The following is a 25,282-nucleotide window of genomic DNA, read 5'->3' on the forward strand; positions in this document are numbered from 1 at the left end:
TCAGCCCCACACCGAAGGAGGGTGGAGGTGTTTAATGCAAACTAGGGGTCAGTCAAGCGCCGCAAAAGGCCACCATGCCCTGCACGCCCCTTTTCTGTTTTCATATGCAGACGAGGGTTGAAGCCAACTTTGACCCACTGCTTGGATGACATCACCATATGCAAATCCATCTGCGGCAGGCCTACCCCCAGGAATGCTTGCACTAGTTGTTGCATTTGGTTTGTTGTTTGGGGGTGCTTCAGTATTAGGCAGCCTTCTGCTGCACCCTGCTTTGGTGTGGGGCTCATGTTGGCCATGCCCCATCCCCTGAAGCTTTCAAGCAGATTTCTTGCAGCAGCTGGGCACTGTAAGAGCTCAAGAGCTGCTCTGTAAGGCAAGTAAAAGGGTGTGGGCCCTGCAGCACTACCTGTAGTTTGCATTGTGCATTGGAAGGCACAAAGTAAGCAGACAGGAGGAGAAGTCAGGATAGTGCACAAGGGTATAGAAGGGAGCGGCTGAAGAAAAGAGAAGTGGAAACAGACAGCAAACTAGGCTGGAGAGAGATCTGAGACAAAGAGATCTGAATTATACGAGAGCCGACCAGGGGAAACACAAATTATGCAGTCAAGTTTCCCACATTTGGGGAAATCGCAGGGGCAGCACACCCAGAGTGCAATGGGTGAGCCTTGCCCTGGGAGAAGCACCTTCATGATCATAGTATCTCACCTGGCAGGTAAGTAGGAGTTGGGCTAGAGCTGGGGAGGGTCGCTGGTCGGGCACCCCCCTGTTAAGTGAAGGAAATCCAACTGAGGCAGCACAAGGGAACTCTCAAAAGAAGAACAAGGCTAGAGGAAGATCTGAAACAAAGAAATCTGACTTTTACCAGAGCTGACCAGAAGAAAACACAAACACAGTCCCCCACTACCACAAATAAAGCAGTTGAGGTGAGGTTCATTCATTGCATTTTGGGTATGCTGACCCCTGTGATTTCCCCAAATGTGGGAAACTCGACTGCTTTATTTGTGGTAGTGGGGGACTGTGTTTGTGTTTTCTTCTGGTCAGCTCTGGTAAAAGTCAGATTTCTTTGTTTCAGATCTTCCTCTAGCCTTGTTCTTCTTTTGAGAGTTCCCTTGTGCTGCCTCAGTTGGATCTCCTTCACTTAACAGGGGGGTGCCCGAGCAGCGACCCTCCCCAGCTCTAGCCCAACTACTACTTACCTGCCAGGTGAGATACTATGATCATGAAGGTGCTTCTCCCAGGGCAAGGCTCACCCATTGCACTCTGGGTGTGCTGCCCCTGCGATTTCCCCAAATGTGGGAAACTTGACTGCATAATTTGTGTTTCCCCTGGTCGGCTCTCGTATAATTCAGATCTCTTTGTCTCAGATCTCTCTCCAGCCTAGTTTGCTGTCTGTTTCCACTTCTCTTTTCTTCAGCCGCTCCCTTCTATACCCTTGTGCACTATCCTGACTTCTCCTCCCGTCTGCTTACTTTGTGCCTTCCAATGCACAATGCAAACTACAGGTAGTGCTGCAGGGCCCACACCCTTTTACTTGCCTTACAGAGCAGCTCTGGAGCTGTTACAGTGCCCAGCTGCTGCAAGAAATCTGCTTGAATGCTTCAGGGGATGGGACATGGCCAACATGAGCCCCACACCAAAGGAGGGTGGAGCAGAAGGCTGACTAATACTGAAGCACACCCAAACAACAAACCAAATGCAACAACTAGTGCAAGCATTCCTGGGGGAAGGCCTGCCGCAGACGGATTTGCATATGGTGATGTCATCCAAGCAGTGGGTCAAAGTTAGCTTCAACCCTTGTCTGCATATGAAAACAGAAAAGGGGCGTGCAGGGCATGGTGGCCTTTTGCGGCGCTTGACCGACCCCTAGTTTGCATTAAACACCTCCACCCTCCTTCGGTGTGGGGCTCATGTTGGCTATGCCCCAGCCCCTGAAGCATTCAAGCAGATTTCTTGCAGCAGCTGGGCACTGTAACAGCTCCAGAGCTGCTCTGTAAGGCAAGTAAAAGGGTGTGGGCCCTGCAGCACTACCTGTAGTTTGCATTGTGCATTCAAAGGCACAAAGTAAGCAGACGGGAGGAGAAGTCAGGATAGTGCACAAGGGTATAGAAGGGAGCGTTTAAAGAAAAGAGAAGTGGAAACAGACAGCAAACTAGGCTGGAGAGAGACCTGAGACAAAGAGATCTGAATTATACGAGAGCCGACCATGGGAAACACAAATTATGCAGTCAAGTTTCCCACATTTGGGGAAATCGCAGGAGCAGCACACCCAGAGTACAATGGGTGAGCCTTGCCCTGGGAGAAGCACCTTCATGATCATAGTATCTCACCTGGCAGGTAAGTAGGAGTTGGGCTAGAGCTGGGGAGGGTCGCTGCTCGGGTACCCCCCTGTAAAGTGAAGGAGATCCAACTGAGGCAGCACAAGGGAACTCTCGAAACAAGAACAAGGCTAAAGGAAAATCTGAGACAAAGAAATCTGACTTTTACCAGAGCTGACCAGAGGAAAGCACAAACACAGTCTCCCACTACCACAAATAATGCAGTCAAGTTTCCCACATTTGGGGAAATCACAGGGGTCAGCATACCCAAAATGCAATGAATGAACCTCACCCTGGGAGAAAAATCTTCATGACCATGGTATCTCCTATGCAAAATAAGTATGATTTGGAATAGGGCTGGGGAGGGCCGCTGCTCATGCACATCTCTGTCAAGTAAAGGAGATTCAACTGAGGCAGCAAAAGGGAACTCTCATCTGGGGACAACAACTGCAGGGAGAACATATATTTTCAGATGAACATGGGAGGGCAGAAGGCTGCCTAATACTGAAGCACCCCCAAACAACAAACCAAATGCAACAACTAGTGCAAGCATTCCTGGGGGAAGGCCTGCCGCAGATGGATTTGCATATGGTGATGTCATCCAAGCAGTGGGTCAAAGTTGGCTTCAACCCTCGTCTGCATATGAAAAGAGAAAAGGGGCGTGCAGGGCATGGTGGCCTTTTGCGGCGCTTGGCTGACCCCTAGTTTGCATTAAACACGTCCACCCTCCTTTGGTGTGTAGTTCGCATTGTGCGTTGGAAGGCACAAAGTAAGCAGACAGGAGGAGAAGTCAGGATAGTGCGCAAGGGCATAGAAGGGAGCGGCTCAAGAAAAGAGAAGTGGAAACAGACAGCAAACTAGGCTGGAGAGAGACCTGAGACAAAGAGATCTGAATTATACGAGAGCCGACCAGGGGAAACACAAATTATGCAGTCAAGTTTCCCACATTTGGGGAAATCGCAGGAGCAGCACACCCAGAGTGCAATGGGTGAGCCTTGCCCTGGGAGAAGCACCTTCATGATCATAGTATCTCACCTGGCAGGTAAGTAGGAGTTGGGCTAGAGCTGGGGAGGGTCGCTGCTCGGGTACCCCCCTGTAAAGTGAAGGAGATCCAACTGAGGCAGCACAAGGGAACTCTCGAAAGAAGAACAAGGCAAGAGGAAAATCTGAGACAAAGAAATCTGACTTTTACCAGAGCTGACCAGAGGAAAGCACAAACACAGTCCCCCACTACCACAAATAATGCAGTTGAGTTTCCCACATTTGGGGAAATCACAGGGGTCAGCATACCCAAAATGCAATGAATGAACCTCACTCTGGGAGAACAATCTTCATGACCATGGTATCTCCTATGCAAAATAAGTATGATTTGGAATAGGGCTGGGGAGGGCCGCTGCTCATGCACATCTCTGTCAAGTAAAGGAGATTCAACTGAGGCAGCACAAGGGAACTCTCATCTGGGGACAACAACTGCAGGGAGAACACATATTTTCAGATGAACATGGGAGGGCAGAAGGCTGCCTAATACTGAAGCACCCCCAAACAACAAACCAAATGCAACAACTAGTGCAAGCATTCCTGGGGGAAGTTCTGCAGAAGACGGATTTGCATACGGTGATGTCATCCAAGCAGTGGGTCAAAGTTGGCTTCAACCCTCATCTGCATATGAAAAGAGAAAAGGGGCGTGCAGGGCATGGCGGCCTTTTACGGTGCTTGGATGACCCCTAGTTCGCATTAAACACCTCCACCCTCCTTTGGTGTGGGGCTCATGTTGGCCATGCCCCATCCCCTGAAGCATTCAAGCAGATTTCTTGCAGCAGCTGGGCACTGTAACAGCTCCAGAGCTGCTCTGTAAGGCAAGTAAAAGGGTGTGGGCCCTGCAGCACTACCTGTAGTTTGCATTGTGCATTGGAAGGCACAAAGTAAGCAGACGGGAGGAGAAGTCAGGATAGTGCACAAGGGTATAGAAGGGAGCGGCTGAAGAAAAGAGAAGTGGAAACAGACAGCAAACTAGGCTGGAGAGAGACCTGAGACAAAGAGATCTGAATTATACGAGAGCCGACCAGGGGAAACACAAATTATGCAGTCAAGTTTCCCACATTTGGGGAAATCGCAGGGGCAGCACACCCAGAGTGCAATGGGTGAGCCTTGCCCTGGGAGAAGCACCTTCATGATCATAGTATCTCACCTGGCAGGTAAGTAGGAGTTGGGCTAGAGCTGGGGAGGGTCGCTGCTCGGGTTCCCCCCTGTGAAGTGAAGGAGATCCAACTGAGGCAGCACCAGGGAACTCTCGAAAGAAGAACAAGGCTAGAGGAAGATCTGAGACAAAGAAATCTGACTTTTACCAGAGCTGACCAGAGGAAAGCACAAACACAGTCTCCCACTACCACAAATAATGCAGTCAAGTTTCCCACATTTGGGGAAATCACAGGGGTCAGCATACCCAAAATGCAATGAATGAACCTCACCCTGGGAGAAAAATCTTCATGACCATGGTATCTCCTATGCAAAATAAGTATGATTTGGAATAGGGCTGGGGAGGGCCGCTGCTCAGGCACATCTCTGTCAAGTAAAGGAGATTCAACTGAGGCAGCACAAGGGAACTCTCATCTTGGGACAACAACTGCAGGGAGAACATATATTTTCAGATGAACATGGGAGGGCAGAAGACTGCCTAATACTGAAGCACCCCCAAACAACAAACCAAATGCAACAACTAGTGCAAGCATTCCTGGGGGAAGGCCTGCCGCAGATGGATTTGCATATGGTGATGTCATCCAAGCAGTGGGTCAAAGTTGGCTTCAACCCTCGTCTGCATATGAAAAGAGAAAAGGGGCGTGCAGGGCATGGTGGCCTTTTGCGGCGCTTGGCTGACCCCTAGTTTGCATTAAACACCTCCACCCTCCTTTGGTGTGGGGCTCATGTTGGCTATGCCCCAGCCCCTGAAGCATTCAAGCTGATTTCTTGCAGCAGCTGGGCACTGTAACAGCTCCAGAGCTGCTCTGTAAGGCAAGTAAAAGGGTGTGGGCCCTGCAGCACTACCTGTAGTTCGCATTGTGCGTTGGAAGGCACAAAGTAAGCAGACAGGAGGAGAAGTCAGGATAGTGCGCAAGGGCATAGAAGGGAGCGGCTCAAGAAAAGAGAAGTGGAAACAGACAGCAAACTAGGCTGGAGAGAGACCTGAGACAAAGAGATCTGAATTATACGAGAGCCGACCAGGGGAAACACAAATTATACAGTCAAGTTTCCCACATTTGGGGAAATCGCAGGAGCAGCACACCCAGAGTGCAATGGGTGAGCCTTGCCCTGGGAGAAGCACCTTCATGATCATAGTATCTCACCTGGCAGGTAAGTAGGAGTTGGGCTAGAGCTGGGGAGGGTCGCTGCTCGGGTTCCCCCCTGTGAAGTGAAGGAGATCCAACTGAGGCAGCACCAGGGAACTCTCGAAAGAAGAACAAGGCTAGAGGAAGATCTGAGACAAAGAAATCTGACTTTTACCAGAGCTGACCAGAGGAAAGCACAAACACAGTCTCCCACTACCACAAATAATGCAGTCAAGTTTCCCACATTTGGGGAAATCACAGGGGTCAGCATACCCAAAATGCAATGAATGAACCTCACCCTGGGAGAAAAATCTTCATGACCATGGTATCTCCTATGCAAAATAAGTATGATTTGGAATAGGGCTGGGGAGGGCCGCTGCTCAGGCACATCTCTGTCAAGTAAAGGAGATTCAACTGAGGCAGCACAAGGGAACTCTCATCTTGGGACAACAACTGCAGGGAGAACATATATTTTCAGATGAACATGGGAGGGCAGAAGACTGCCTAATACTGAAGCACCCCCAAACAACAAACCAAATGCAACAACTAGTGCAAGCATTCCTGGGGGAAGGCCTGCCGCAGATGGATTTGCATATGGTGATGTCATCCAAGCAGTGGGTCAAAGTTGGCTTCAACCCTCGTCTGCATATGAAAAGAGAAAAGGGGCGTGCAGGGCATGGTGGCCTTTTGCGGCGCTTGGCTGACCCCTAGTTTGCATTAAACACCTCCACCCTCCTTTGGTGTGGGGCTCATGTTGGCTATGCCCCAGCCCCTGAAGCATTCAAGCTGATTTCTTGCAGCAGCTGGGCACTGTAACAGCTCCAGAGCTGCTCTGTAAGGCAAGTAAAAGGGTGTGGGCCCTGCAGCACTACCTGTAGTTCGCATTGTGCGTTGGAAGGCACAAAGTAAGCAGACAGGAGGAGAAGTCAGGATAGTGCGCAAGGGCATAGAAGGGAGCGGCTCAAGAAAAGAGAAGTGGAAACAGACAGCAAACTAGGCTGGAGAGAGACCTGAGACAAAGAGATCTGAATTATACGAGAGCCGACCAGGGGAAACACAAATTATACAGTCAAGTTTCCCACATTTGGGGAAATCGCAGGAGCAGCACACCCAGAGTGCAATGGGTGAGCCTTGCCCTGGGAGAAGCACCTTCATGATCATAGTATCTCACCTGGCAGGTAAGTAGGAGTTGGGCTAGAGCTGGGGAGGGTCGCTGCTCGGGTACCCCCCTGTAAAGTGAAGGAGATCCAACTAAGGCAGCACAAGGGAACTCTCGAAAGAAGAACAAGGCTAGAGGAAAATCTGAGACAAAGAAATCTGACTTTTACCAGAGCTGACCAGAGGAAAGCACAAACACAGTCCCCCACTACCACAAATAATGCAGTTGAGTTTCCCACATTTGGGGAAATCACAGGGGTCAGCATACCCAAAATGCAATGAATGAACCTCACCCTGGGAGAAAAATCTTCATGACCATGGTATCTCCTATGCAAAATAAGTATGATTTGGAATAGGGCTGGGGAGGGCCGCTGCTCATGCACATCTCTGTCAAGTAAAGGAGATTTAACGGAGGCAGCACAAGGGAACTCTCATCTGGGGACAACAACTGCAGGGAGAACACATATTTTCAGATGAACATGGGAGGGCAGAAGGCTGCCTAATACTGAAGCACCCCCAAACAACAAACCAAATGCAACAACTAGTGCAAGCATTCCTGGGGAAAGTTCTGCAGAAGACGGATTTGCATACGGTGATGTCATCCAAGCAGTGGGTCAAAGTTGGCTTCAACCCTCATCTGCATATGAAAAGAGAAAAGGGGCGTGCAGGGCATGGCGGCCTTTTGCGGTGCTTGGATTACCCCTAGTTCGCATTAAACACCTCCACCCTCCTTTGGTGTGGGGCTCATGTTGGCCATGCCCCATCCCCTGAAGCATTCAAGCTGATTTCTTGCAGCAGCTGGGCACTGTAACAGCTCCAGAGCTGCTCTGTAAGGCAAGTAAAAGGGTGTGGGCCCTGCAGCACTACCTGTAGTTTGCATTGTGCATTGGAAGGCACAAAGTAAGCAGACGGGAGGAGAAGTCAGGATAGTGCACAAGGGTATAGAAGGGAGCGGCTGAAGAAAAGAGAAGTGGAAACAGACAGCAAACTAGGCTGGAGAGAGACCTGAGACAAAGAGATCTGAATTATACGAGAGCCGACCAAGGGAAACACAAATTATGCAGTCAAGTTTCCCACATTTGGGGAAATCGCAGGGGCAGCACACCCAGAGTGCAATGGGTGAGCCTTGCCCTGGGAGAAGCACCTTCATGATCATAGTATCTCACCTGGCAGGTAAGTAGGAGTTGGGCTAGAGCTGGGGAGGGTCGCTGTTCGGGCACCCCCCTGTCAAGTGAAAGAGATCCAACTGAGGCAGCACAAGGGAACTCTCGAAAGAAGAACAAGGCTAGAGGAAGATCTGAGACAAAGAAATCTGACTTTTTCCAGAGCTGGCCAGAGGAAAGCACAAACACAGTCCCCCACTACCACAAATAATGCAGTCGAGTTTCCCACATTTGGGGAAATCACAGGGGTCAGCATACCCAGAATGCAATGAATGAACCTCACCCTGGGAGAACAATCTTCATGACCATGGTATCGCCTATGCAAAATAAGTATGATTTGGGATAGGGCTGGGGAGGGCCGCTGCTCAGGCACATCTCTGTCAAGTAAAGGAGATTCAACTGAGGCAGCACAAGGGAACTCTCATCTTGGGACAACAACTGCAGGGAGAACACATATTTTCAGATGAACATGTGAGGGCAGAAGGCTGCCTAATACTGAAGCACCCCCAAACAACAAACCAAATGCAACAACTAGTGCAAGCATTCCTGGGGGAAGGCCTGCAGCAGATGGATTTGCATATGGTGATGTCATCCAAGCAGTGGGTCAAAGTTGGCTTCAACCCTCGTCTGCATATGAAAAGAGAAAAGGGGCGTGCAGGGCATGGCGGCCTTTTGCAGCGCTTGGATGACCCCTAGTTTGCATTACACACCTCCTCCCTCCTTCGGTGTGGGGCTCATGTTGGCTATGCCCCAGCCCCTGAAGCATTCAAGCTGATTTCTTGCAGCAGCTGGGCACTGTAACTGCTCCAGAGCTACTCTGTAAGGCAAGTAAAAGGGTGTGGGCCCTGCAGCACTACCTGTAGTTCGCATTGTGCGTTGGAAGGCACGAAGTAAGCAGACGGGAGAAGTCAGGATAGTGCGCAAGGGCATAGAAGGGAGCGGCTCAAGAAAAGAGAAGTGGAAACAGACAGCAAACTAGGCTGGAGAGAGACCTGAGACAAAGAGATCTGAATTATACGAGAGCCGACGAGGGGAAACACAAATTATGGAGTCAAGTTTCCCACATTTGGGGAAATCGCAGGAGCAGCACACCCAGAGTGCAATGGTTGAGCCTTGCCCTGGGAGAAGCACCTTCATGATCATAGTATCTCACCTGGCAGGTAAGTAGGAGTTGGGCTAGAGCTGGGGAGGGTCGCTGCTCGGGTTCCCCCCTGTGAAGTGAAGGAGATCCAACTGATGCAGCACCAGGGAACTCTCGAAGGAAGAACAAGGCTAGAGGAAGATCTGAGACAAAGAAATCTGACTTTTACCAGAGCTGACCAGAGGAAAGCACAAACACAGTCCCCCACTACCACAAATAATGCAGTCGAGTTTCCCACATTTGGGAAAATCACAGGGGTCAGCATACCCAGAATGCAATGAATGAACCTCACCCTGGGAGAACAATCTTCATGACCATGGTATCTCCTATGCAAAATAAGTATGATTTGGGATAGGGCTGGTGAGGGCCGCTGCTCAGGCACATCTCTGTCAAGTAAAGGAGATTCAACTGAGGCAGCACAAGGGAACTCTCATCTGGGGACAACAACTGCAGGGAGACCACATCTTTTCAGATGAACATGGGAGGGCGGAAGGCTGCCTAATACTGAAGCACCATCAAATATCAAACCATGGCCCTCATTCCGAGTTGATCGCTCGCAAGGCGATTTTAGCAGAGTTACACACGCTAAGCCGCCGCCTACTGGGAGTGAATCTTAGCTTCTTAAAATTGCGACCGATGTATTTGCAATATTGCGATTACAAACTACTTAGCAGTTTCAGAGTAGCTTCAGACTTACTCGGCATCTGCGATCAGTTCAGTGCTTGTCGTTCCTGGTTTGACGTCACAAACACTCCCAGAGTTCGCCCAGACACTCCCCCGTTTCTCCGGCCACTCCTGCGTTTTTTCCGGAAACTGTAGCGTTTTTTCCCACACGCCCATAAAACGGCCTGTTTCCGCCCAGTAACACCCATTTCCTGTCAATCACATTACGATCGCCGGAGCGAAGAAAAAGCCGTGAGTAAAAATACTTTCTTCATTGTAAAATTACTTGGCGCAGTCGCAGTGCGAATATTGCGCATGCGTACTAAGCAGAATTTCACTGCGATGCGATGAAATTTACAGAGCGAACGACTCGGAATGAGGGTCCATATGCAACAACTAGTACAAGCACTCCTGGGGGAAGGTCTGCAGCAGACGGATTTGCATACGGTGATGTTATCCAAGCAGTGGGCCAAAGTTGACTGGAACCCTCATCTGCATATGAAAAGAGAAAAGGGGCATGCAGGGCATGGCGGCCTTTTGCAGTGCTTGGATGACCCCTAGTTCGCATTAAACACCCCCACCCTCCTTTGGTGTGGGGCTCATGTTGGCCATGCCCCATCCCCTGATGCATTCAAGCTGATTTCTTGCAGCAGCTGGGCACTGTAACAGCTCCAGAGCTGTTCTGTAAGGCAAGTAAAAGGGTGTGGGCCCTGCAGCACCACCTGTTGTTCGCATTGTGCGTTGGAAGGCACAAATTAAGCAGACGGGAGGAGAAGTCAGGATAGTGCGCAAGGGCATTCTTTTCTCTTAGTCCGGGGGCAAGGCTTCAAAATGGGGTCTGCAACGGAGGAGACACAGGGGGCGTGGTCACTAGAGATGAGCGCCGGAAATTTTTCGGGTTTTGTGTTTTGGTTTTGGGTTCGGTTCCGCGGCCGTGTTTTGGGTTCGACCGCGTTTTGGCAAAACCTCACCGAATTTTTTTTGTCGGATTCGGGTGTGTTTTGGATTCGGGTGTTTTTTTCCAAAAAACCTAAAAAACAGCTTAAATCATAGAATTTGGCGGTCATTTTGATCCCAAAGTATTATTAACCTCAAAAACCATAATTTCCACTCATTTTCAGTCTATTCTGAATACCTCACACCTCACAATATTATTTTTAGTCCTAAAATTTGCACCGAGGTCGCTGTGTGAGTAAGAAAAGCGACCCTAGTGGCCGACACAAACACCGGGCCCATCTAGGAGTGGCACTGCAGTGTCACGCAGGATGGCCCTTCCAAAAAACCCTCCCCAAACAGCACATGACGCAAAGAAAAAAAGAGGCGCAATGAGGTAGCTGTGTGAGTAAGATTAGCGACCCTAGTGGCCGACACAAACACCGGGCCCATCTAGGAGTGGCACTGCAGTGTCACGCAGGATGTCCCTTCCAAAAAACCCTCCCCAAACAGCACATGACGCAAAGAAAAAAAGAGGCGCAATGAGGTAGCTGTGTGAGTAAGATAAGCGACCCTAGTGGCCGACACAAACACCGGGCCCATCTAGGAGTGTCACTGCAGTGTCACGCAGGATGTCCCTTCCAAAAAACCCTCCCCAAACAGCACATGACGCAAAGAAAAAAAGAGGCGCAATGAGGTAGCTGTGTGAGTAAGATAAGCGACCCTAGTGGCCGACACAAACACCGGGCCCATCTAGGAGTGGCACTGCAGTGTCACGCAGGATGTCCCTTCCAAAAAACCCTCCCCAAACAGCACATGACGCAAAGAAAAAGAAAAGAAAAAAGAGGTGCAAGATGGAATTGTCCTTGGGCCCTCCCACCCACCCTTATGTTGTATAAACAGGACATGCACACTTTAACCAACCCATCATTTCAGTGACAGGGTCTGCCACACGACTGTGACTGATATGACGGGTTGGTTTGGACCCCCACCAAAAAAGAAGCAATTAATCTCTCCTTGCACAAACTGGCTCTACAGAGGCAAGATGTCCACCTCATCATCATCCTCCGATATATCACCGTGTACATCCCCCTCCTCACAGATTATCAATTTGTCCCCACTGGAATCCACCATCTCAGCTCCCTGTGTACTTTGTGGAGGCAATTGCTGCTGGTCAATGTCTCCACGGAGGAATTGATTATAATTCATTTTAATGAACATCATCTTCTCCACATTTTCTGGATGTAACCTCGTACGCCGATTGCTGACAAGGTGAGCGGCGGCACTAAACACTCTTTCGGAGTACACACTTGTGGGAGGGCAACTTAGGTAGAATAAAGCCAGTTTGTGCAAGGGCCTCCAAATTGCCTCTTTTTCCTGCCAGTATAAGTACGGACTGTGTGACGTGCCTACTTGGATGCGGTCACTCATATAATCCTCCACCATTCTTTCAATGGGGAGAGAATCATATGCAGTGACAGTAGACGACATGTCCGTAATCGTTGTCAGGTCCTTCAGTCCGGACCAGATGTCAGCATCAGCAGTCACTCCAGACTGCCCTGCATCACCGCCAGCGGGTGGGCTCGGAATTCTGAGCCTTTTCCTCGCACCCCCAGTTGCGGGAGAATGTGAAGGAGGAGATGTTGTTGACAGGTCGCGTTCCGCTTGACTTGACAATTTACTCACCAGCAGGTGTTTGAACCCCAGCAGACTTGTGTCTGCCGGAAAGAGAGATCCAAGGTAGGCTTTAAATCTAGGATCGAGCACGGTGGCCAAAATGAAGTGCTCTGATTTCAACAGATTGACCACCCGTGAATCCTTGCTAAGCGAATTAAGGGCTCCATCCACAAGTCCCACATGCCTAGCGGAATCGCTCCGTGTTAGCTCCTCCTTCAATGTCTCCAGCTTCTTCTGCAAAAGCCTGATGAGGGGAATGACCTGACTCAGGCTGGCAGTGTCTGAACTGACTTCACGTGTGGCAAGTTCAAAGGGCATCAGAACCTTGCACAACGTTGAAATCATTCTCCACTGCGCTTGAGACAGGTGCATCCCACCTCCTATATCGTGCTCAATTGTATAGGCTTGAATGGCCTTTTGCTGCTCCTCCAACCTCTGAAGCATATACAGGGTTGAATTCCACCTCGTTACCACTTCTTGCTTCAGATGATGGCAGGGCAGGTTCAGTAGTTTTTGGTGGTGCTCCTGTTTTCTGTACGTGGTGCCTGTACGCCGAAAGTGTCCCGCAATTCTTCTGGCCACCGACAGCATCTCTTGCACGCCCCTGTCGTTTTTTAAAAAATTCTGCACCACCAAATTCAAGGTATGTGCAAAACATGGGACGTGCTGGAATTGGCCCAGATTTAATGCACACACAATATTGCTGGCGTTGTCCGATGCCACAAATCCACAGGAGAGTCCAATTGGGGTAAGCCATTCCGCGATGATCTTCCTCAGTTGCCGTAAGAGGTTTTCAGCTGTGTGCGTATTCTGGAAACCGGTGATACAAAGCGTAGCCTGCCTAGGAAAGAGTTGGCGTTTGCGAGATGCTGCTACTGGTGCCGCCGCTGCTGTTCTTGCGGCGGGAGTCCATACATCTACCCAGTGGGCTGTCACAGTCATATAGTCCTGACCCTGCCCTGCTCCACTTGTCCACATGTCCGTGGTTAAGTGGACATTGGGTACAACTGCATTTTTTAGGACACTGGTTAGTCTTTTTCTGATGTCCGTGTACATTCTCGGTATCGCCTGCATAGAGAAGTGGAACCTAGATGGTATTTGGTAACGGGGGCACACTACCTCAAGAAATTGTCTAGTTCCCTGTGAACTAACGGCGGATACCGGACGCACGTCTAAAACCAACATAGTTGTCAAGGCCTCAGTTATCCGCTTTGCAACAGGATGACTGCTGTGATATTTCATCTTCCTCGCAAAGGACTGTTGGACAGTCAATTGCTTGGTGGAAGTAGTAAAAGTGTGCTTACGACTTCCCTTCTGGGATGACCATCGACTCCCAGCAGCAACAACAGCAGCGCCAGCAGCAGTAGGCGTTACACGCAAGGATGCATCGGAGGAATCCCAGGCAGGAGAGGACTCGTCAGAATTGCCAGTGACATTGCCTGCAGGACTATTGGCATTCCTGGGGAAGGAGGAAATTGACACTGAGGGAGTTGGTGGGGTGGTTTGCGTGAGCTTGGTTACAAGAGGAAGGGATTTACTGGTCAGTGGACTGCTTCCGCTGTCACCCAAAGTTTTTGAACTTGTCACTGACTTATTATGAATGCGCTGCAGGTGACGTATAAGGGAGGATGTTCCGAGGTGGTTAACGTCCTTACCCCTACTTATTACAGCTTGACAAAGGGAACACACGGCTTGACACCTGTTGTCCGCATTTCTGGTGAAATACTTTCACACCGAAGAGCTGATTTTTTTGGTATTTTCACCAGGCATGTCAACGGCCATATTCCTACCACGGACAACAGGTGTCTCCCCGGGTGCCTGACTTAAACAAACCACCTCACCATCAGAATCCTCCTGGTCAATTTCCTCCCCAGCGCCAGCAACACCCATATCCTCCTCATCCTGGTGTACTTCAACACTGACATCTTCAATCTGACTATCAGGAACTGGACTGCGGGTGCTCCTTCCATCACTTGCAGGGGGCGTGCAAATGGTGGAAGGCGCATGCTCTTCACGTCCAGTGTTGGGAAGGTCAGGCATCGCAACCGACACAATTGGAGTCGGACTCTCCTTGTGGATTTGGGATTTCGAAGAACGCACAGTTCTTTACGGTGCTACTGCTTTTGCCAGCTTTAGTCTTTTCATTTTTCTAGCGAGAGGCTGAGTGCTTCCATCCTCATGTGAAGCTGAACCACTAGCCATGAACATAGGCCAGGGCCTCAGCCGTTCCTTGCCACTCCGTGTGGTAAATGGCATATTGGCAAGTTTACGCTTCTCCTCCGACAATTTTATTTTAGGTTTTGGAGTCCTTTTTTTACTGATATTTGGTGTTTTGGATTTGACATGCTCTGTACTATGACATTGGGCATCGGCCTTGGCAGACGACGTTGCTGGCATTTCATCGTCTCGGCCATGACTAGTGGCAGCAGCTTCAGCACGAGGTGGAAGTGGATCTTGATCTTTCCCTAATTTTGGAACCTCAACATTTTTGTTCTCCATATTTTAATAGGCACAACTAAAAGGCACCTCAGGTAAACAATGGAGATGGATGGATTGGATACTAGTATACAATTATGGACGGGCTGCCGAGTGCCGACACAGAGGTAGCCACAGCCGTGAACTACCGCACTGTACTGTGTCTGCTGCTAATATATAGACTGATTGATAAAGAGATAGTATACTCGTAACTAGTATGTATGTATAAAGAAAGAAAAAAAAACCACGGTTAGGTGGTATATACAATTATGGACGGGCTGCCGAGTGCCGACACAGAGGTAGCCACAGCCGTGAACTACCGCACTGTACTGTGTCTGCTGCTAATATAGACTGGTTGATAAAGAGATAGTATACTCGTAACTAGTATGTATGTATAAAGAAAGAAAAAAAACCACGGTTAGGTGGTATATACAATTATGGACGGGCTGCCGAGTGCCGACACAGAGGTAGCCACAGCCGTGAACTACCGCACTGTACTGTGTCTGCTGCTAATATAGACTGGTTGATAAAGAGATAGTATACTCGTAACTAGTATGACTATAAAGAAAGAAAAAAAAACCACGGTTAGGTGGTATATACAATTATGGACGGGCTGCCGAGTGCCGACACAGAGGTAGCCACAGCCGTGAACTACCGCACTGTACTGTGTCTGCTGCTAATATATAGACTGGTTGATAAAGAGATAGTATACTCGTAACTAGTATGTATGTATAAAGAAAGAAAAAAAAACCACGGTTAGGTGGTATATACAATTATGGACGGGCTGCCGAGTGCCGACACAGAGGTAGCCACAGCCGTGAACTACCGCACTGTACTGTGTCTGCTGCTAATATATAGACTGGTTGATAAAGAGATAGTATACTCGTAACTAGTATGTATGTATAAAGAAAGAAAAAAAAACCACGGTTAGGTGGTATATACAATTATGGACGGGCTGCCGAGTGCCGACACAGAGGTAGCCACAGCCGTGAACTACCGCACTGTACTGTGTCTGCTGCTAATATAGACTGGTTGATAAAGAGATAGTATACTCGTAACTAGTATGTATGTATAAAGAAAGAAAAAAAAACCACGGTTAGGTGGTATATACAATTATGGACGGGCTGCCGAGTGCCGACACAGAGGTAGCCACAGCCGTGAACTACCGCACTGTACTGTGTCTGCTGCTAATATAGACTGGTTGATAAAGAGATAGTATACTACTAATATTATATATACTGGTGGTCAGGTCACTGGTCACTAGTCACACTGGCAGTGGCACTCCTGCAGCAAAAGTGTGCACTGTTTAATTTTAATATAATATTATGTACTCCTGGCTCCTGCTATAACCTATAACTGGCACTGCAGTGCTCCCCAGTCTCCCCCACAATTATAAGCTGTGTGAGCTGAGCACAGTCAGATATATATATACATTGATGCAGCACACTGGGCTGAGCAGTGCACACAGATATGGTATGTGACTGAGTCACTGTGTGTATCGTTTTTTTCAGGCAGAGAACGGATATATTAAATAAAACAAACAACTGCACTGTCTGGTGGTCACTGTGGTCGTCAGTCACTAAACTCTGCACTCTCTTCTACAGTATCACAGCCTCAGGTCAATCTCTCTCTCTCTCAACCCTAATCTAAATGGAGAGGACGCCAGCCACGTCCTCTCCCTATCAATCTCAATGCACGTGTGAAAATGGCGGCGACGCGCGGCTCCTTATATAGAATCCGAGTCTCGCGAGAATCCGACAGCGTCATGATGACGTTCGGGCGCGCTCGGGTTAACCGAGCAAGGCGGGAGGATCCGAGTCTGCTCGGACCCGTGAAAAAAACATGAAGTTCGTGCGGGTTCGGATTCATAGAAACCGAACCCGCTCACCTCTAGTGGTCACAGCAGCTTTTCTCTACAGTCTGCACCAGCAGGAGCCTACACCATTTTTTATGATCACGCTGAACTGCAGTGCGACTGCAATTACAGCATGGTCAAGAAGGGAGGCGTCATGCTGGGTGGCCATGCCCTGTCACTGTGCAGGAGCCAGCACCGCTCACACACTAGTCCCCGGGTGCAGCCCCCAACCCCCGGGACACCCGGAGCAACAAAATGTAGATTCAGGCCACCAGGCCACGCCCCTACCTATGAAACCATGCCTCCTTTTTACCATTGCGCTGTTTATCTGCGCGCACTGCATTACAATCTCCCTCGCCACCTCTCTGGGTGTCACCAGTGATAGTGACACCTCTGCCATGCTTGTAGCAGCTGGTCCTAAGATCTACGCCTCAAGCCCTGAGTGTTTGCCCTTGTGACTTGTTGATCATCATAGCGAAGCAGATGCTTACAGAAAACTGCAGGGGCTTAGATTGAAAATAAAAAAAATTGATGGGTATAAGGTAGAGAGGAGCGGGTTCGGTTCTCCGAGAACCGAATTCCCCACGAACTCCACGTGGTTTACACTGGTCCGAGGCAGGCTCGGTTGTTCCCGCCTGACTTGGAAAACCTGAACAAGGGAAAATGTCATCATCCCGCTGTCAGATTCTCGTGAGATTCGGATTCCATATAAAGAGCTGCGCGTTGCTGCCATTTTTACTCGTGCATTGAAGAGAGAGCGGAGAGGACGTGGCTATGTTCTCTCAGTGGAAATCTCAATATCAGTGCTCAGTATCAGTGGTTACTTATTGCTGCTCAGTAATACTAGTAGTGTGTCTCTCCTGCTCAGTGTCAGTTCTCAGTAGTATCCTCATCAGTGCTCAGTATCACTGCTCATTGTCTTGTGCTGCATTGTGGTGCTCAGCATACTACAGTACATTACTAATAGTCCAGTGCTGCATCTTGCTGCTCAGTGTCAGTTCTAGTATCCTCATCAGTGCTCACTATCACTGCTCATTGCATTGTGGTGTTCTGTATACTACAGTAACATAGTAATATAGTATATATAGAGGAGCGGGTTCGGTTCTCCGAGAACCGAATTCCCGACGAACTCCACGTGGTTTACACTGGTCCGAGGCAGGCTCGGTTGTTCCCGCCTGACTCGGAAAACCTGAACAAGGGAAAATGTCATCATCCCGCTGTCGGATTCTCGCGAGATTCGGATTCCATATAAAGAGCTGCGCGTTGCCGCCATTTTTACTCGTGCATTGAAGAGAGAGCGGAGAGGACGTGGCTATGTTCTCTCAGTGGAAATCTCAATATCAGTGCTCAGTATCAGTGGTTACTTATTGCTGCTCAGTAATACTAGTAGTGTGTCTCTCCTGCTCAGTGTCAGTTCTCAGTAGTATCCTCATCAGTGCTCAGTATCACTGCTCATTGTCTTGTGCTGCATTGTGGTGCTCAGCATACTACAGTACATTACTAATATTCCAGTGCTGCATCTTGCTGCTCAGTGTCAGTTCTAGTATCCTCATCAGTGCTCACTATCACTGCTCATTACATTGTGGTGTTCTGTATACTACAGTAACATAGTAATATAGTAACATATAGTAACATAGTTTTTGAGGTTGAATAGAGGCAAATTGCCCATCGTGTTCAACCTGTTTTAAGTTGTGATGATTCTACATACTTGCTGAATAATGTTTTATGACTAGTTAGCTACTATAACTCATGTTACCCCCGGATTAACCATGTTGATATTTTAAGTATTATAACCTTGGATAGCTTTTTCATTCAGAAATGTATCCATTCCTTTTTTAAATCCAATTACAGAGTCCGCCATTACCACCTTCCCTGGCAGGGAATTCCACATCCTGATTGCCCTAACAGTGAAGATCATAGTATCTCACCTGGCAGGTAAGTAGGAGTTGGGCTAGAGCTGTGGAGGATTGCTGCTCGGGCACCCCCTGTCAAGTGAAGGAGATCCAACTGAGGCAGCACAAGGGAACTCTCGAAAGAAGAACAAGGCTAGAGGAAGATCTGAGACAAAGAAATCTGACTTTTACCAGAGCTGACCAGAGGAAAGCACAAACACAGTCCCCCACTACCACAAATAATGCAGTCGAGTTTCCCACATTTGGGGAAATCACAGGGGTCAGCATACCCAGAGTGCAATGAATGAACCTCACCCTGGGAGAACAATCTTCATGACCATGGTATCTCCTATGCAAAATAAGTATGATTTGGGATAGGGCTGGGGAGGGCCGCTGCTCAGGCACATCTCTGTCAAGAAAAGGAGATTCAACTGAGGCAGCACAAGGGAACTCTCATCTGGGGACAACAACTGCAGGGAGAACACATATTTTCAGATGAACATGGGAGGGCAGAAGGCTGCCTAATACTGAAGCACCCCCAAACAACAAACCAAATGCAACTACTAATGCAAGCATTCCTGGGGGAAGGCCTGCAGCAGACGGATTTGCATATGGTGATGTCATCCAAGCAGTGGGTCAAAGTTGGCTTCAACCCTCGTCTGCATATGAAAATAAAAAAGGGGTGTGCAGGGCATGGCGGCCTTTTGCGGCGCTTGGATGACCCCTAGTTCGCATTAAACACCTCCACCCTCCTTCGGTGTGGGGCTCATGTTGGCTATGCCCCAGCCCCTGAAGCATTCAAGCTGATTTCTTGCAGCAGCTGGGCACTGTAACAGCTCCAGAGCTGCTCTGTAAAGCAAGTAAAAGGGTGTGGGCCCTGCAGCACTACCTGTAGTTTGCATTGTGCGTTGGAAGGCACAAAGTAAGCAGACGGGGAAGTCAGGATAGTGCACAAGGGCATAGAAGGGAGCGGCTCAAGAAAAGAGAAATGGAAACAGACAGCAAACTAGGCTGGAGAGAGACCTGAGACAAAGAGATCTGAATTATACGAGAGCCGACCAGAGGAAACACAAATTATGTAATCAAGTGTCCCACATTTGGGGAAATCGTAGGAGCAGCACACCCAGAGTGCATTGGGTGAGCCTTGCCCTGGGAGAAGCACCTTCCTGATCATAGTATCTCACCTGGCAGGTAAGTAGGAGTTGGGCTAGAGCTGGGGAGGGTCGCTGTACGGGCACCCCCCTGTCAAGTGAAGGAGATCCAACTGAGGCAGCACAAGGAAACTCTTGAAAAAAGAACAAGGCTAGATGAAGATCTGAGACATAGAAATCTGACTTTTACCAGAGCTGACCAGAGGAAAGCACAAACACAGTCCCCCACTACAACAAATAATGCAGTCGAGTTTCCCACATTTGGGGAAATCACAGGGGTCAGCATACCCAGAATGCAATGAATGAACCTCACCCTGGGAGATCAATCTTCATGATAATGGTATCTTCTATGCAAAATAAGTATGATTTGGGATAGGGCTGGGGAGGGCCGCTGCTCAGGCACATCTCTGTCAAGTAAAGGAGATTCAACTGAGGCAGCACAAGGGAACTCTCATCTGGGGACAACAACTGCAGGGAGAACACATATTTTCAGATGAAAATGGGAGAGCAGAAGGCTGCCTAATACTGAAGCACCCCCAAACAACAAACCAAATGCAACAACTAGTACAAGCATTCCTGGGAAAAGGTCTGCAGAAGACGGATTTGCATACGGTGATGTCATCCAAGCAGTGGGCCAAAGTTGGCTGGAACCCTCATCTGCATATGAAAAGTGAAAAGGGGTATGCAGGGCATGGCGGCCTTTTGCGGTGCTTGGATGACCCTTAGTTTGCATTAAACACCTCCACCCTCCGTCGGTGTGGGGCTCATGTTGGCTATGCCCCAGCCCCTGAAGCATTCAAGCTGATTTCTTGCAGCAGCTGGGCACTGTAACAGCTCCAGAGCTGCTCTGTAAGGCAAGTAAAAGGGTGTGGGCCCTGCAGCACTACCTGTAGTTTGCATTGTGCATTGGAAGGCACAAAGTAAGCAGACAGGAGGAGATGTCAGGATAGTCCACAAGGGTATTGAAGGGAGGGGCTTAAGAAAAAAGAAGTGGAAACAGACAGCAAACTAGGCTGGAGAGAGACCTGAGACAAAGAGATCTGAATTATATGAGAGCCGACCAGGGGAAACACAAATTATGCAGTCAAGTTTCCCACATTTGGGGAAATCGCAGGGGCAGCACACCCAGAGTGCATTGGGTGAGCCTTGCCCTGGGAGAAGCACCTACATGATCATAGTATCTCACCTGGCAGGTAAGTAGGAGTTGGGCTAGAGCTGGGGAGGGTCGCTGCTCGGGCACCCCCCTGTCAAGTGAAGGAGATCCAACTGAGGCAGCACAAGGGAACTCTCGAAAGAAGAACAAGGCTAGAGGAAGATCTGAGACAAAGAAATCTGACTTTTACCAGAGCTGACCAGAGGAAAGCACAAACACAGTCCCCCACTACCACAAATAATGCAGTTGAGTTTCCCACATTTGGGGAAATCACAGGGGTCAGCATACCCAGAATGCAATGAATGAACCTAACCCTGGGAGAACAATCTTCATGACCATGGTATCTCCTATGCAAAATAAGTATGATTTGGGATAGGGCTGGGGAGGGCCGCTGCTCAGGCACATCTCTGTCAAGTAAAGGAGATTCAACTGAGGCAGCACAAGGGAACTCTCATCTGGGGACAACAACTGCAGGGAGAACACATATTTTCAGATGAACATGGGAGGGCAGAAGGCTGCCTAATACTGAAGCACCCCCAAACAACAAACCAAATGCAACAACTAGTAAAAGCATTCCTGGGAGAAGGTCTGCAGAAGACGGATTTGCATACGGTGATGTCATCCAAGCAGTGGGCCAAAGTTGGCTGGAACCCTCATCTGCATATGAAAAGAGAAAAGGGTTATGCAGGGCATGGCGGCCTTTTGCGGCGCTTGGATGACCCCTAGTTCGCATTAAACACCTCCATTCTCCTTCGGTGTGGGGCTCATGTTGGCTATGCCCCAGCCCCTGAAGTATTCAAGCTGATTTCTTGCAGCAGCTGGGCACTGTAACAGCTCCAGAGCTGCTCTGTAAGGCAAGTAAAAGGGTGTGGGCCCTGCAGCACTACCTGTAGTTCGCATTGTGCGTTGGAAGGCACAAAGTAAGCAGACGGGAGAAGTCAGGATAGTGCGCAAGGGCATAGAAGGGAGCGGCTCAAGAAAAGAGAAGTGGAAACAGGCAGCAAACTAGGCTGGAGAGAGACCTGAGACAAAGAGATCTAAATTATACGAGAGCCGACCAGGGGAAACACAAATTATGCAGTCAAGTGTCCCACATTTGGGGAAATCGCAGGAGCAGCACACCCAGAGTGCAATGGGTGAGCCTTGCCCTGGGAGAAGCACCTTCATGATCATAGTATCTCACCTGGCAGGTAAGTAGGAGTTGGGCTAGAGCTGGGGAGGGTTGCTGCTCGGGTACCCCCCTGTCAAGTGAAGGAGATCCAACTGAGGCAGCACAAGGGAACTCTCAAAGAAGAACAAGGCTAGAGGAAAATCTGAGACAAAGAAATCTGACTTTTACCAGAGCTGACCAGAGGAAAGCACAAACACAGTCCCCCACTACCACAAATAATGCAGTCGAGTTTCCCACATTTGGGGAAATCACAGGGGTCAGCATACCCAAAATGCAATGAATGAACCTCACCCTCGGAGAACAATCTTCATGACCATGGTATCTCCTATGCAAAATAAGTATGATTTGGGATAGGGCTGGGGAGGGCCGCTGCTCAGGCACATCTCTGTCAAGTAAAGGAGATTCAACTGAGGCAGCACAAGGGAACTCCCATCTGGGGACAACAACTGCAGGGAGAACACATATTTTCAGATGAACATGGGAGGGCAGAAGGCTGCCTAATACTGAAGCACCCCCAAACAACAAACCAAATGCAACAACTAGTACAAGCATTCCTGGGGGAAGTTCTGCAGAAGAGGGATTTGCATACGGTGATGTCATCCAAGCAGTGGGCCAAAGTTGGCTGGAACCCTCATCTGCATATGAAAAGAGAAAAGGGGTATGCAGGGCATGGCGGCCTTTTGCGGCGCTTGGATGACCCTTAGTTCGCATTAAACACCCCCACCCTCCTTCGGTGTGGGGCTCATGTTGGCTATGCCCCAGCCCCTGAAGCATTCAAGCTGATTTCTTGCAGCAGCTGGGCACTGTAACAGCTCCAGAGCTGCTCTGTACGGCAAGTAAAAGGGTGTGGGCCCTGCAGCACTACCTGTAGTTTGCATTGTGCATTGGAAGGCACTTAAGAATAGAGAAGAGGAAACAGACAGCAAACTAGGCTGGAGAGAGACCTGAGACAAAGAGATCTGAATTATACGAGAGCCGACCAGGGGAAACACAAATTATGCAGTCAAGTTTCCCACATTTGGGGAAATCGCAGGAGCAGCACACCCAGAGTGCAATGGGTGAGCCTTGCCCTGGGAGAAGCACCTACGTGATCATAGTATCTCACCTGGCAGGTAAGTAGGAGTTGGGCTAGAGCTGGGGAGGGTCGCTGCTCGGGTACCCCCCTGTCAAGTGAAGGAGATCCAACTGAGGCAGCACAAGGGAATTCTCGAAAGAAGAACAAGGCTAGAGGAAGATCTGAGACAAAGAAATCTGACTTTTACCTGAGCTGACCAGAGGAAAACACAAACACAGTCCCCCACTACCACAAATAATGCTGTCGAGTTTCACACATTTGGGGAAATCACAGGGGTCAGCATACCCAGAATGCAATGAATGAACCTCACACTGGGAGAATAATCTTCATGACCATGGTATCTCCTATGCAAAATAAGTATGATTTGGGATAGGGCTGGGGAGGGCCGCTGCTCAGGCACATCTCTGTCAAGTAAAGGAGATTCAACTGAGGCAGCATAAGGGAACTCTCATCTGGGGACAACAACTGCAGGGAGAACACATATTTTCAGATGAACATGGGAGGGCAGAAGGCTGCCTAATACTGAAGCACCCCCAAACAACAAACCAAATGCAACAACTAGTGCAAGCATTCCTGGGGGAAGGCCTGCAGCAGATGGATTTGCATATGGTGATGTCATCCAAGCAGTGGGTCAAAGTTGGCTTCAACCCTCGTCTGCATATGAAAAGAGAAAAGGGGCGTGCAGGGCATGGCGGCCTTTTGCGGCGCTTGGATGACCCCTAGTTCGCATTAAACACCTCCACCCTCCTTTGGTGTGGGGCTCATGTTGGCTATGCCCCAGCCCCTGAAGCATTCAAGCTGATTTCTTGCAGTAGCTGGGCACTGTAACAGCTCCAGAGCTGCTCTGTAAGGCAAGTAAAAGGGTGTGGGCCCTGCAGCACTACCTGTAGTTTGCATTGTGCATTGGAAGGCACAAAGTAAGCAGACGAAAGAAGTAAGGATAGTGCGCAAGGCCATAGAATGGAGCGGCTTAAGAAAAGAGAAGTGGAAACAGACAGCAAACTAGGCTGGAGAGAGACCTGAGACAAAGAGATCTGAATTATACGAGAGCCGACCAGGGGAAACACAAATTATGCAGTCAAGTTTCCCACATTTGGGGAAATCGCAGGGGCAGCACATCCAGAGTGCAATGGGTGAGCCTTGCCCTGGGAGAAGCACCTTCATGATTATAGTATCTCACCTGGCAGGTAAGTAGAAGTTGGGCTAGAGCTGGGGAGGGTCGCTGCTCGGGCACCCCCCTGTCAAGTGAAGGAGATCCAACTGAGGCAGCACAAGGGAACTCTCGAAAGAAGAACAAGGCTAGAGGAAGAACTGAAACAAAGAAATCTGACTTTTACCAGAGCTGACCAGAGGAAAGCACAAACACAGTCCCCCACTACCACAAATAATGCAGTTGAGTTTCCCACATTTGGGGAAATCACAGGGGTCAGCATACCCAGAATGCAATGAATGAACCTCACCCTGGGAGAACAATCTTCAAGACCATGGTCTCTCCTATGCAAAATAAGTATGATTTGGGATAGGGCTGGGGAGGGCCGCTGCTCAGGCACATCTCTGTCAAGTAAAGGAGATTCAACTGAGGCAGCACAAGGGAACTCTCATCTGGGGACAACAACTGCAGGGAGAACACATATTTTCAGATGAACATGGGAGGGCAGAAGGCTGCCTAATACTGAAGCACCCCCAAACAACAAACCAAATGCAACAACTAGTGCAAGCATTCCTGGGGGAAGGCCTGCAGCAGATGGATTTGCATATGGTGATGCCATCCAAGCAGTGGGTCAAAGTTGGCTTCAACCCTCGTCTGCATATGAAAAGAGAAAAGGGGCGTGCAGGGCATGGCGGCCTTTTGCGGCGCTTGGATGACCCCTAGTTCGCATTACACACCTCCACCCTCCTTCGGTGTGGGGCTCATGTTGGCTATGCCCCAGCCCCTGAAGCATTCAAGCTGATTTCTTGCAGCAGCTGGGCACTGTAACTGCTCCAGAGCTGCTCTGTAAGGCAAGTAAAAGGGTGTGGGCCCTGCAGCACTACCTGTAGTTTGCATTGTGCGTTGGAAGGCACGAAGTAAGCAGACGGGAGAAGTCAGGATAGTGCGCAAGGGCATAGAAGGGAGCGGCTCAAGAAAAGAGAAGTG

At 49.3% G+C, this 25,282-nt stretch overlaps 23 non-coding genes and 4 pseudogenes across 23 annotated transcripts; 1 reads left to right on the plus strand and 26 right to left on the minus strand.

The window, feature by feature from the left end:
• Window positions 1-557: 557 nt before the first annotated feature.
• Window positions 558-720, minus strand: LOC134982766 (U1 spliceosomal RNA). The gene has a single exon (XR_010191432.1). It is a non-coding gene; the product is annotated as a U1 spliceosomal RNA (small nuclear RNA).
• A 468-nt stretch (window positions 721-1,188) lies between these two features.
• Window positions 1,189-1,351, plus strand: LOC134982767 (U1 spliceosomal RNA). Its single transcript, XR_010191433.1, has one exon. It is a non-coding gene; the product is annotated as a U1 spliceosomal RNA (small nuclear RNA).
• Window positions 1,352-2,190: 839 nt separating this feature from the next.
• Window positions 2,191-2,342, minus strand: LOC134982918 (U1 spliceosomal RNA; annotated as a pseudogene).
• A 152-nt stretch (window positions 2,343-2,494) lies between these two features.
• On the minus strand, window positions 2,495-2,658 carry LOC134982696 (U1 spliceosomal RNA). Its single transcript, XR_010191370.1, has one exon. It is a non-coding gene; the product is annotated as a U1 spliceosomal RNA (small nuclear RNA).
• A 544-nt stretch (window positions 2,659-3,202) lies between these two features.
• Window positions 3,203-3,365, minus strand: LOC134982824 (U1 spliceosomal RNA). The gene has a single exon (XR_010191486.1). It is a non-coding gene; the product is annotated as a U1 spliceosomal RNA (small nuclear RNA).
• Window positions 3,366-3,517: 152 nt separating this feature from the next.
• LOC134982560 (U1 spliceosomal RNA) lies at window positions 3,518-3,681 on the minus strand. Its single transcript, XR_010191245.1, has one exon. It is a non-coding gene; the product is annotated as a U1 spliceosomal RNA (small nuclear RNA).
• A 674-nt stretch (window positions 3,682-4,355) lies between these two features.
• On the minus strand, window positions 4,356-4,518 carry LOC134982768 (U1 spliceosomal RNA). The gene has a single exon (XR_010191434.1). It is a non-coding gene; the product is annotated as a U1 spliceosomal RNA (small nuclear RNA).
• A 152-nt stretch (window positions 4,519-4,670) lies between these two features.
• Window positions 4,671-4,834, minus strand: LOC134982697 (U1 spliceosomal RNA). The gene has a single exon (XR_010191371.1). It is a non-coding gene; the product is annotated as a U1 spliceosomal RNA (small nuclear RNA).
• A 674-nt stretch (window positions 4,835-5,508) lies between these two features.
• Window positions 5,509-5,671, minus strand: LOC134982810 (U1 spliceosomal RNA). The gene has a single exon (XR_010191473.1). It is a non-coding gene; the product is annotated as a U1 spliceosomal RNA (small nuclear RNA).
• Window positions 5,672-5,823: 152 nt separating this feature from the next.
• LOC134982700 (U1 spliceosomal RNA) lies at window positions 5,824-5,987 on the minus strand. Its single transcript, XR_010191373.1, has one exon. It is a non-coding gene; the product is annotated as a U1 spliceosomal RNA (small nuclear RNA).
• Window positions 5,988-6,661: 674 nt separating this feature from the next.
• LOC134982811 (U1 spliceosomal RNA) lies at window positions 6,662-6,824 on the minus strand. Its single transcript, XR_010191474.1, has one exon. It is a non-coding gene; the product is annotated as a U1 spliceosomal RNA (small nuclear RNA).
• A 152-nt stretch (window positions 6,825-6,976) lies between these two features.
• LOC134982301 (U1 spliceosomal RNA) lies at window positions 6,977-7,140 on the minus strand. The gene has a single exon (XR_010191027.1). It is a non-coding gene; the product is annotated as a U1 spliceosomal RNA (small nuclear RNA).
• Window positions 7,141-7,814: 674 nt separating this feature from the next.
• LOC134982837 (U1 spliceosomal RNA) lies at window positions 7,815-7,977 on the minus strand. The gene has a single exon (XR_010191498.1). It is a non-coding gene; the product is annotated as a U1 spliceosomal RNA (small nuclear RNA).
• A 152-nt stretch (window positions 7,978-8,129) lies between these two features.
• LOC134982583 (U1 spliceosomal RNA) lies at window positions 8,130-8,293 on the minus strand. Its single transcript, XR_010191266.1, has one exon. It is a non-coding gene; the product is annotated as a U1 spliceosomal RNA (small nuclear RNA).
• A 698-nt stretch (window positions 8,294-8,991) lies between these two features.
• LOC134982293 (U1 spliceosomal RNA) lies at window positions 8,992-9,127 on the minus strand (annotated as a pseudogene).
• Window positions 9,128-9,279: 152 nt separating this feature from the next.
• On the minus strand, window positions 9,280-9,443 carry LOC134982859 (U1 spliceosomal RNA). The gene has a single exon (XR_010191511.1). It is a non-coding gene; the product is annotated as a U1 spliceosomal RNA (small nuclear RNA).
• Window positions 9,444-18,797: 9,354 nt separating this feature from the next.
• LOC134982938 (U1 spliceosomal RNA) lies at window positions 18,798-18,961 on the minus strand. The gene has a single exon (XR_010191564.1). It is a non-coding gene; the product is annotated as a U1 spliceosomal RNA (small nuclear RNA).
• Window positions 18,962-19,631: 670 nt separating this feature from the next.
• Window positions 19,632-19,794, minus strand: LOC134982296 (U1 spliceosomal RNA). The gene has a single exon (XR_010191024.1). It is a non-coding gene; the product is annotated as a U1 spliceosomal RNA (small nuclear RNA).
• Window positions 19,795-19,946: 152 nt separating this feature from the next.
• LOC134982718 (U1 spliceosomal RNA) lies at window positions 19,947-20,110 on the minus strand. The gene has a single exon (XR_010191390.1). It is a non-coding gene; the product is annotated as a U1 spliceosomal RNA (small nuclear RNA).
• Window positions 20,111-20,805: 695 nt separating this feature from the next.
• Window positions 20,806-20,947, minus strand: LOC134982259 (U1 spliceosomal RNA; annotated as a pseudogene).
• A 152-nt stretch (window positions 20,948-21,099) lies between these two features.
• On the minus strand, window positions 21,100-21,263 carry LOC134982489 (U1 spliceosomal RNA). The gene has a single exon (XR_010191180.1). It is a non-coding gene; the product is annotated as a U1 spliceosomal RNA (small nuclear RNA).
• A 692-nt stretch (window positions 21,264-21,955) lies between these two features.
• On the minus strand, window positions 21,956-22,097 carry LOC134982956 (U1 spliceosomal RNA; annotated as a pseudogene).
• Window positions 22,098-22,248: 151 nt separating this feature from the next.
• On the minus strand, window positions 22,249-22,412 carry LOC134982516 (U1 spliceosomal RNA). Its single transcript, XR_010191205.1, has one exon. It is a non-coding gene; the product is annotated as a U1 spliceosomal RNA (small nuclear RNA).
• A 615-nt stretch (window positions 22,413-23,027) lies between these two features.
• On the minus strand, window positions 23,028-23,190 carry LOC134982940 (U1 spliceosomal RNA). The gene has a single exon (XR_010191566.1). It is a non-coding gene; the product is annotated as a U1 spliceosomal RNA (small nuclear RNA).
• Window positions 23,191-23,342: 152 nt separating this feature from the next.
• On the minus strand, window positions 23,343-23,506 carry LOC134982758 (U1 spliceosomal RNA). Its single transcript, XR_010191425.1, has one exon. It is a non-coding gene; the product is annotated as a U1 spliceosomal RNA (small nuclear RNA).
• A 671-nt stretch (window positions 23,507-24,177) lies between these two features.
• On the minus strand, window positions 24,178-24,340 carry LOC134982236 (U1 spliceosomal RNA). Its single transcript, XR_010190980.1, has one exon. It is a non-coding gene; the product is annotated as a U1 spliceosomal RNA (small nuclear RNA).
• A 152-nt stretch (window positions 24,341-24,492) lies between these two features.
• On the minus strand, window positions 24,493-24,656 carry LOC134982525 (U1 spliceosomal RNA). Its single transcript, XR_010191213.1, has one exon. It is a non-coding gene; the product is annotated as a U1 spliceosomal RNA (small nuclear RNA).
• Window positions 24,657-25,282: the final 626 nt, after the last annotated feature.

The sequence above is a fragment of the Pseudophryne corroboree genome (assembly GCF_028390025.1).
Source record: "Pseudophryne corroboree isolate aPseCor3 chromosome 12 unlocalized genomic scaffold, aPseCor3.hap2 SUPER_12_unloc_1, whole genome shotgun sequence".
Classification (NCBI taxonomy): domain Eukaryota; kingdom Metazoa; phylum Chordata; class Amphibia; order Anura; family Myobatrachidae; genus Pseudophryne; species Pseudophryne corroboree.